Source organism: Mus caroli, unplaced genomic scaffold, assembly GCF_978045245.1.
Source record: "Mus caroli unplaced genomic scaffold, Mus_caroli_1 scaffold_13, whole genome shotgun sequence".
Classification (NCBI taxonomy): Eukaryota; Metazoa; Chordata; class Mammalia; order Rodentia; family Muridae; genus Mus; species Mus caroli.
In genome coordinates this window covers 51626189-51636580 of record NW_028227268.1, presented here as the reverse complement: position 1 = coordinate 51636580, position 10392 = coordinate 51626189, and the positions used below count along the sequence as shown (strand labels likewise).

The following is a 10392-nucleotide window of genomic DNA, read 5'->3' as shown; positions in this document are numbered from 1 at the left end:
TGCCATGTCCTTATCCCTTCCTTTTTGAATGTCCCACTCTAAGGAGATCAGTACTTCAGCCATTACTGTGGCCCAGGGTAAGGTGGGAAGATACAGGACAGAGGGGGAGTAAAGGCTCAGTCTAAGTTCAGGCTAGCCACTTTGAAGGAATCTTTAGAAGTCTCTCCCTGGGTGCCACACAACTAACTATTTGATGGAAGGGACATTACCCAGAGAAAGCCAAAGGGCCACAAGTCTGCAGGGGACAGACCGACACAGAGGCCCTGATGAAAGGACAAAAGGAATATCAGTTCAGTGTCCTTGTCCAGGAGTGGACTTGTCAAGGCCAGTCTGACATGGAATCCTGTGCCTCAGAGGAGTCAAGATTATAATATCTGGGGACCCACTCTTCCCCTTGGGCTGTGATTATTAATCCTACAGCAACTGTGTTGAGATTTCCTGTGTTTTCCTCACTAAATTTGTCTAACATAACTCTCTGGGTAACTTGGCTTTCCAACACCAACACCTGTAAATAGCATAGATTATATATATACATCTTCCCTGGTCCTCCCTCTGAATACCTCATCATTCAGGACACGTATTCCTGCAGATTCAGGGCAGACAGGAAGGTGCAGGATAGGCTATGACAGGAGCAGACACGTGAACCAGACAGGTGAATCGAGCAGTCTATCACCCATCAGAGCTTGCCTACAGACTCTCCAAGCAGAGGCTGGGGCCCTGGGCACTGGGCCCTGGTTTCAAGGACGAGGTTCCCATGTCTGCCACATACTCCTTAGTGAGGTGAGGCCAGACTTTATCTTCCCACAACTAAGTTGTTTGTTGGAATCTGGATCCCAGTACTTACCCTACTCTTCCACTGGAGTGTGTGTCCTTGAATAAGGTTCCTCACTAGGAAACTGTTCTCCAAAAGTGAAAGAGACTCTGGCCCACTTTCAGTAAGTTGGGCATCAGAGAGCCTGCACAGATGCACTTCCTCTAAACACTGGGAGTGGAGGTTGAACATAACTCAGCTTGTTTCCTGTTAAGTCTCTGCAGATGCCTGGGCTGGATGATTCAGGGTGAGAGCTTCTTCTGGGTTTGCAGAAGCCCTGCCTGACCACAGGACTCATGTCTGAGCTCAGTTCCCTCTTCCATTAGTGTGGGACCTGACGTTTGCCAACAGGTCCCAGGTCAGCAATAGCTCCTGGATTTCCCCCCAAGTTTGTGCTCTGGATATCTTTGTTTCCTCTCCTTCCCTGTAGCCTGCCCTGTATCAGGCTGTTCAATTCAGCAAATGCCTCTTAGACAAGGAACCCTGTCTTTTTTTTTTTTTTTTTCCTATTGAAGTCTCCTAAATGTCACATTCAGGTGTTGATTCTCACCAACACTGTATTCTTTCTCTGTAGATGTGTGGTGCCTGTGCATGTTCATGTGCAAGTGGACTCACATGTGTGCACATGTGTGTGACCTGAAAACTTAGGGGTATGGCTCTTCTAGCTAACCTGGAACACTTCCTGTTTAGTGTTTCTGAAACGTGAGACTACAAGCCTGTAACCATCCCCAGCAGGAATTTGAGAGGATGCTGGGGATCAGAGCACATGTCCTCAAGCTTGCCTAGCAAGCACTTTATCCACCGAGCCATCTCCCCAGCCCTGACACCATCTTACAAACATCTGTTATCTGACTCCTCATTGTAGCCAAGGAGCGTGCTGGTCCAGCTAGGCTCCTGGACTCTCCCTGCTGGTACTTTTGTCTATTCTCAGTCTTGAAGCCAGAGTCACACATCTAACAGTGAATTAGTTTACATATTTTTACCATGTATATCTTCCAACCCTTCCTGTCTTGTTCTAAGTGACAAGCGGGTTCCTTCCTGTTTTCAGAGGGCTCTTCATGACCCGCTCATTTCACCCTGCCCACTTTCTGGTGATAAATCCTACTTCAAGCTTCTCACTTCCTCTGCCATGGGTTTGCTGCTCTACCTTCCTATTCCTTGAGCAGGAATGTGCTCACCTCAGGACCTTTGCACTGGCTTTGCTGTTGTCTTGGAAAGACTTTCACATGCCAGAAGCTTGTTATCTGCTTTCTGCCACCCTTCCAGAGTTAGCCTCCTTTATTCTCCTGTTGACTCATGTTATCATCAACATCACAAACTGGTTTCTTTCTATCATATTGCCCTGCAAAGAAAATGGGAGCTCTTGGCCCATTGCACTTGGCATGCTGTGATGATTTTTTAATTAGTTATTTTCCTCATTTACATTTCCAATGCTATCCCAAAAGTCCCCCATACCCTTCCCCCATCCCCCTACCCACCCACTCCCACTTTTTGGCCCTGGCATTGCTGTGATAATTTTTAAGGCCTGTATGCCCAAGGTAGTGCCTGACCCACAATATCAGCACAAGATATGCTCACAGTCTCTGAGAGGCTGTTATTTTTCATATTAACCTTTACTGATCTATTGTGTGCTTGTGTGTGTATTGCACATATGCACGTGTGTACATGTGTGCTTTATGTGTGTTGTGTAGGCTCATGCTGTGGTGCACATGTACAAATTATAAGACAACATTCAGAACTCAGCTCTCTTTCCACCAGGTGGAATCCTGTGATTAAAACATGATATCAGACTTGTTACAGGAGCCTGCTGTGTCAGTGTGCTAAACTCTCCGGTCGAGTCAACTGGACAAGCCGAGAGGCTTAAAAGTCACTCATGAGGCAAAAGAGTTTCAAGAAAGCTCTCCTCCTGGAGTCTAGTGTTCCCTACCCATACAGTAATTTTTAATTCCTGCGTTCCATTCCCATGTTAGTCTAGTGTATGGATCCACGTGCTCTCTTTCAATATTTTCCTATCATAAGTGCCTTTTAAGATTGAATTCTGACATAGCTAAAGCCATCTGCCAGTGTTCCAACAGTCCTAGATCGTCCTTAGCAAGACCTTGGGCTTGGAATTCAGTACTGCCCCTGGTATTTCACTATCTCTTTGAGTAAAAGTTAGGTCACTGCCCTTCACAGGAATCTACCATCACCTTGGAAGAAAGAAGTTTCTGACTGTAGGGGAAACCAGAATAGATACTTAGAATTATAGCTGAGTTACACCTATTTACAGGAATTTACAATGGTTTAGGAAACAGATCGGGCTGTGTTTTTAGAGTATTGCATCATTCATGAGATGGTTAGTTAGAACAGAACTCCCTGGTTAGAGCCATGACTTGGGTGTGAAAGTCCTTGCCCTAGGAGTGAAAAGTTCTCACACCTGGCTTCTAAGACTATAGCTGACCTTAGATAGGGCTGACTTTGTCTCAGTTATTTTATTGCCCAGTTCCTGCCAGTTTTTGCGTTTTCATTCCTCTATTCTTTTTTTTTAACAAAAATTTTAATATTTTATTCAATTAAAATTTAAAAATCTGATCACCTTTTACAAATGAGCATTGTACATAATCCAGTGGCTATTTATTTTAATATTTTGGTGTTTTTGAGACAAGTTTTTTGATATAGCCTCTGCTGTCCTGGAATTCACTTTGTAGACAGCCTAGGCCCACCTGCCTCTACCTCCAAAGTGCTGGGATTAAAGGTGTGAGCCACCACACCTAGCCCTCCAAAAGACAATTTATGACTATACCTTCTTATTCAGTAAAATTTAAGTTATAATGATTAAAGTTTAATAAAAGAAAATGTAAATAACCAAATAACTACTGACAGAACAGGGTGTATATTATTGTATTTGTTTTTTGTTGTTGTTGTTGTTTTTGTTGTTTTTGTTTTTATTTTTTTATTTTTTTTTAATTTTTAATATTTTTATTACATATTTTCCTCAATTACATTTCCAATGCTATCCCAAAAGTCCCCCATAGCGCCCCCCACTTCCCTACCCACCCATTCCCATTCTTTTGGCCCTGGCATTCCCCTATATTGGGGCATATAAAATTTGCAAGTCCAATGGGCCTCTCTTTCCATTGATGGCCTCTATTCTGTGTAAGAGTCATTAAGCATCCGGTTACCTCATTTTGTACCTTGCGGGTATGTCACCCAATTTCCTTATTGTCTTCTGTATAAAAAGTCTGATGCTCGAGTTGTAAAGTTACATTCAGATTCTACACACAACCTCTCCTGTGTGCATCTGTTTGTCATTCATCCACGCTTTGCCCACCCACGTCGAGAGACCCGTTCCACGCAGACACAGGGACCCAGAGGGTCTGCGACATCAGTGTACTGTTTGTTTGTTTTAATTTTTATTGGGTAAGGATTCTACATCATGCAACCCAATCCCACTCTCTTGCCCTCAAGGCTGTTTCATTATAGCCTATACCATCAGGGCCAGCTTCTCCCTGCTGCTTTGGTGAGATGCAGGGCCTGCTTTCCCAAGTGTTATAGTAGGTAAGGGACAGCCCCCACTTTCCTACTCTCCAGACCTTTGAACTGTGAAGCAAAATAAGTCTATTCTCTCCTGAGTTTCTTTGGTCAGGTTTTTTTTTCAGTCACAAGTAAAGTATCCTGGACAAAGAGTTTATACCAGGAGTTGGGTTGTTGCTATTAAAAAAAGCAAGATTAAGTACTACCGGAGGATCCAGCAACACCTCTCCTGGGCATATATCCAGAAGATGTTCCAACTGGTAAGAATGACACATGCTCCACTATGTTCATAGCAGCCTTATTTATAATAGCCAGAAGCTGAAAAGAACCCAGATGCCCCTCAACAGAGAAATGGATACAGAAAATGTGGTACATTTACACAATGGAGTACTACTCAGCTATTAAAAAGAATGAATTTATGAAATTCCTAGGCAAATGGATGGACCTGGAGGGCATCATCCTGAGTGAGGTAACCCAATCACAAAGGAACTCACACAATATGTACTCACTGATAAGTGGATATTAGCCCAGAAACTTAGGATACCCAAGATATAAGATACAGTTTGCTAAATGCATGAAACTCAAGAAGAATGAAGACCAAAGTGTGGACACTGTGCCCCTTCTTAGAATTGGGAACAAAACACCCAAGGAAGGAGTTACAGAGACAAAGTTTCGAGCTGTGATGAAAGGATGTACCATCTAAAGACTGCCATATCCAGGGATCCATCCCATAATCAGCTTCCAAACGCTGACACCATTGCATACACTAGCAAGATTTAGCTGAAAGGTCCCAGATATACCTGTCTCTTGTGAGACTATGCCAGGGCCTAGCAAACACAGAAATGGATGCTCACAGTCAGCTAGTAGATGGATCACAGGGCTCCCAATGGAGGAGCTAGAGAAAGTACCCAAGGAGCTAAAGGGAGCTAAAGCTATAGGTGGAACAACATTATGAACTAACCAGTACCCCGGAGCTCTTGACTCTAGCTGCATATGTATCAAAAGATGGCCTAGTCGGCCATCACTGGAAAGAGAGGCCCATTGGACACACAAACTTTATATGCTCCAGTACAGGGGAATGCCAGGGCCAAAAAAATGGGAATGGGTGGGTAGGGAAGTGGGGGGGGGAGGGTATGGGGGACTTTTGGGATAGCATTGGAAATGTAATTGAGGAAAATACATAATTAAAAAAAAAAGAAAGAAATTAATATGTCCCTGAATAGCAGCCCAGACCAGGGATTTCTGCCTGGCCTTTGATGGAAATTCATCCCTGCTGCTGAAGGGCCATGTATCCAGATGTGGCCTCAGAAGCAACACAGGCCAGGACCCCACCATGGTCCCAGGTGTCATCACTGGCTACTCATATTGAGCTGTTCCTCACCATCCCCAGTCTTCATTTCCCCCTTTCCTCGTTGTACCCACACCTTTCTACTTTTCTTTCTCTTCCATTTCTCCACTACTTACTTGCACCTCTTAGTGGCATGAGAGATTTGAGCATCTGGCATGGTCTCTGGGGTGGTCTCAGGAGTGTGATACCTATGCTTTAAGGCTCTGGACAAGGATCCTCTCAGGCATGGTCTGCTACCGTGGCTCACCTGCATAGTGCAGCCTGGTGTCCATCTCAGGCTAGCTCTATGTCCAGGCCCCATGGTGGCTGTCTTGGTCTCACTCTTGCACCTGCCTGGGCTAGCTCCCCACCTGGGCCAGCTTCCCCTCTGTGAGTACACAGGTCTGTTGGTTGCCTTGGCCTTGCTTTGTTCTGATTGTGTCAGGCCACTAATCATTCAGAGAAGTCCATAGGCCAGAACACTGTGCCTGAACATAGGCTCTCTCCTCTCTGCCACCTACTGATGCACACATGACACAGCAGCCATACATGCAACACCTCTAGGGGCAGGTATTGTGTTAATCTTTTCCTGGGACAACATGATTGATACAGAATGGCAGTGCCCAGTGTGTGTGGTACTCTCCCTGAGCAGGTGCTCCTGGGTCCTGTAAGAAAGCAGTCTGAGCAAGCCCTGGAGAGAAAGCCAGTGAGAAGCACTGCTCCATGGCCTCTGCTGCAGTGTGTGGCCCTCAGTTCCTGCTCTGTCTCCTCAGGAAAGACAGCAAGCTGTACAGTGAAGTGACCATGTTCCTCCCCAAGCAGCCTGTGTGCAGTCCTGGTGTTCATCTCAGCAACTGGAAGCAAATGAAGATATATCCCATGTTGAAACAAGTTTCCTTCCAAGTTGAATATTTCATCTCAGACAAAATTGCTATACACCTGTGAGCAACTGGCTGACCCATCTTGTAAGAGACTTGAGAGGTTTGTTCTTTTGTTTTTTCTGTTCTTTATTTTATTTTATCAATATTTTCTTATGCAATATATTTTAATCTTTCAGACCAACACAACTCCTAGAAAAAAGTAATGAAAAAATTATCTTTCCCTATATACACTTGGCAGCATTTATTTCTTTATTGCATTATGAATAGCCACCTGGCTGTTCTGAGACCCTGTGGTGGTTTGAGTAAGAATGGCCTCCATAAGCTCATACATTGAATGTTTGTCCCTAATTGGTGCATCTGTTTGGAAAGGAATAGGAGCAGTCTCCTTGTTGGAGGTGTGCATCATTGGGGGCAAGCTTTGAAAGTTTAAAAGACTGCACAGTCCCCAATATCTCTGTCTCTACCTCATGGTTGTGGGTCAGGATGTGAGCTCACAGCTACAGTCCCAGCACTATGCTTGTCTGTCTGCTGCCATGCTCCTAGAGATGATGGTCATAGACTTGAGCAATGAGCCCCAAATTACAGCCTTTAATTTCATATGGTCCTATTTGTCTGTTACCTCATTTCCCTGATGACTGGAGTCCTCTTCAGAAAGGCCTCCCTGTGCTGCTCCATGAAGTGTTCCCCACCTTCCCTCAGGCAGTTTCAGGTTCCGGTCTGTGGTAATGTCTGGTGCATTCGGAGCTGAGTGCTCTGTAGGATGAGAGGTCAGTCTTCCTCATGTCTGGTTAGTTCAGCACCGCATGGTAACCAGGTTTCTTGTGGTGGCTGAATAGTTTTCTGGCCAATGAGTGCTTACTGCTTGTCACAAACTGAGGAACTGAAAAAGTTATGAATACAAACAGGAACTATAAAGCTAAACTTCATTAACAGAATACAGGAGATAAAAGACTCTCAGGCATTGAAGATACCATAGTAGAAATGGATAAATTTGTCCAAGAAAATGTTAAATCTAAAAAATCCTTGACACAAAACATCCAGGGAATATGGGACACCATGAAAAGACCAAACTTAACAAACCAACCAACCAACAAACAATAAAACAGGGAAGACAAGAATACTAGCTCAGTCGAGGTCCATGAAAATATTTTGCAATGAAATCATAAAAGAAAAATTTTCTAACCTGAAGAAGACGTATCTAAATATATAAGAAACCTACAGAGACAGGTGAGAGTGTGCACCACAGAGCCGCTGAGGCAGCACCCTTTTGGGGCCACAGACATCCGGCACCCTCCCAGCCGGAGGACAGTGGTCCGCCCTGCACGGATGCACCATCTTGGCTCCGGGACTCTGCCGAACTTAGGAACTTAGTCTGCACAGGTGAGAGTGTGCACCACAGAGGCAGACAGCTTCTGGGGCAGGCGGGAGCCACAGAGCCGCTGAGGCAGCACCCTTTTGGGGCCGCAGACATCCAGCACCCTCCCAGCCGGAGGACAGTGGTCTGCCCTGCACGGGAGCTCTCTGCCTCAGGACCAGGGAGTGCCATCTTGGATCCAGGACTCCACCGAACTTAGGAACTTAGTCTGCACAGGTAAGAGTGTGCACCACAGAAGCTGACAGCTTCTGTGACCTGCCAAAGCAACACAGCATCTGGGAAAGGTCCTGTTTTGGGCCTTCTTCTTCGGCCAGGAGGAGGTCCAAACACCAGATATCTGTACACCTTCCCTTTAAGAGGAGAGACTGTCAGCAGAGAGTGCTCTAACCACTGAAACTCAGAGGAGAGAGCCTGTCTCCCAGGTCTGCTGATAGACAGTAATCAGAATCACCAGAAGAACAATCTCTAAACAGAGACAACTATAACAACTCCAGAGATTTCCAGATGGCGAGAGGTAAACGTAAGAATCTTACTAACAGAAACCAAGACCACTCACCATCATCAGAACCCAGCACTCCCACTTCGCCCAGTCCAGGGCACCCCAACACACCTGAAAAGCTAGACCTGGATTTAAAAGCATATCTCATGATGATGGTAGAGGACATCAAGAAGGACTTTAATAACTCACTTAAAGAATTACAGGAGAACATTGCTAAAGAGTTACAAGTCCTTAAAGAAAAACAGGATAACACAATCAAACAGGTAGAAGTCCTTAAAGAAAAACAGGAAAACACATCCAAAGAGATGATGGAAATGAACAAAACCATACTAGACCTAAAAAGGGAAGTAGACACAATAAAGAAAACCCAAAATGAGGCAACACTGGAGATAGAAACCCTAGGAAAGAAATCTGGAACCATAGATGCGAGCATCAGCAACAGAATACAAGAGATGGAAGAGAGAATCTCAGGTGCAGAAGATTCCATAGAGAACATCGGCACAACAATCAAGGAAAATGGAAAATGCAAAAAGATCCTAACTCAAAACATCCAGGAAATACAGGACACAATGAGAAGACCAAACCTACGGATAATAGGAGTGGATGAGAAAGAAGATTTTCAACTCAAAGGACCAGAAAACATCTTCAACAAAATTATAAAAGAAAACTTCCCAAATCTAAAGAAAGAGATGCCCATGAACATACAAGAAGCCTACAGAACTCCAAATAGACAGGACCAGAAAAGAAATACCTCCCGACACATAATAATCAGAACAACAAATGCTCTAAATAAAGATAGAATACTAAAAGCAGTAAGAGAAAAAGGCCAAGTAACATATAAAGGCAAGCCTATCAGAATTATACCAGATTTTTCACCAGAGACTATGAAAGCCAGAAGATCCTGGACAGATGTTATACAGACACTAAAAGAACACAAATTCCAGCCCAGGCTACTATACCCAGCCAAACTCTCAATTAACATAGATGGAGAAACCAAAGTATTCCACGACAAAACCAAATTCACACATTATCTCTCCACGAATCCAGCCCTTCAAAGGATAATAACAGAAAAAACCAATACAAGGACGGGAACCACTCCCTAGAAACAACAAGAAGGTAATCCCTCAACAAACCTAAAGAAGACAGCCACAAGAACAGAATGCCAACTTTAACAACAAAAATAACAGGAAACAACAATTACTTTTCCTTAATATCTCTTAATATCAATGGACTCAACTCCCCGATAAAAAGACATAGACTAACAAACTGGCTACACAAACAAGACCCAACATTTTGCTGCTTACAGGAAACTCATCTCAGAGAAAAAGATAGACACTACTTCAGAATGAAAGGCTGGAAAACAATTTTCCAAGCAAATGGTATGAAGAAACAAGCTGGAGTAGCCATTCTAATATCTGATAAGATTGACTTCCAACCCAAAGTCATCAAAAAAGACAGGGAGGGGCACTTCATACTCATCAAAGGTAAAATCCTCCAAGAGGAACTATCAATCCTGAATATCTATGCTCCAAATACAAAGGCAGCCACATTCATTAAAGAAACTTTAGTAAATCTCAAAGCACACATTGCACCTCATACAATAATAGTGGGAGACTTCAACACACCACTTTCACCAATGGACAGATCATGGAAACAGAAACGACACAGTGAAACTAACAGAAGTTATGAATCAAATGGATCTGACAGATATCTACAGAACATTCTATCCTAAAACAAAAGGATATACCTTCTTCTCAGCACCTCATGGTACCTTCTCCAAAATTGACCACATAATTGGTCACAAAACAGGCCTCAACAGATACAAAAATATTGAAATTGTCCCATGCATCCTATCAGATCACCATGGACTAAGGCTGATCTTCAATAACAAAATAAATAATAGAAAGCCAACATTCACGTGGAAACTGAACAACACTCTTCTCAATGGTACCTCGGTCAAGGAAGGAATAAAGAAAGAAATTAAGG

General features: G+C 43.8%; 1 non-coding gene across 1 annotated transcript; it reads right to left on the bottom strand.

The window, feature by feature from the left end:
• Positions 1-6088: 6088 nt before the first annotated feature.
• LOC115032687 (small nucleolar RNA SNORA17) lies at positions 6089-6222 on the bottom strand. The gene has a single exon (XR_003838316.1). It is a non-coding gene; the product is annotated as a small nucleolar RNA SNORA17 (small nucleolar RNA).
• Between the last annotated feature and the right edge of the window lie 4170 nt (positions 6223-10392).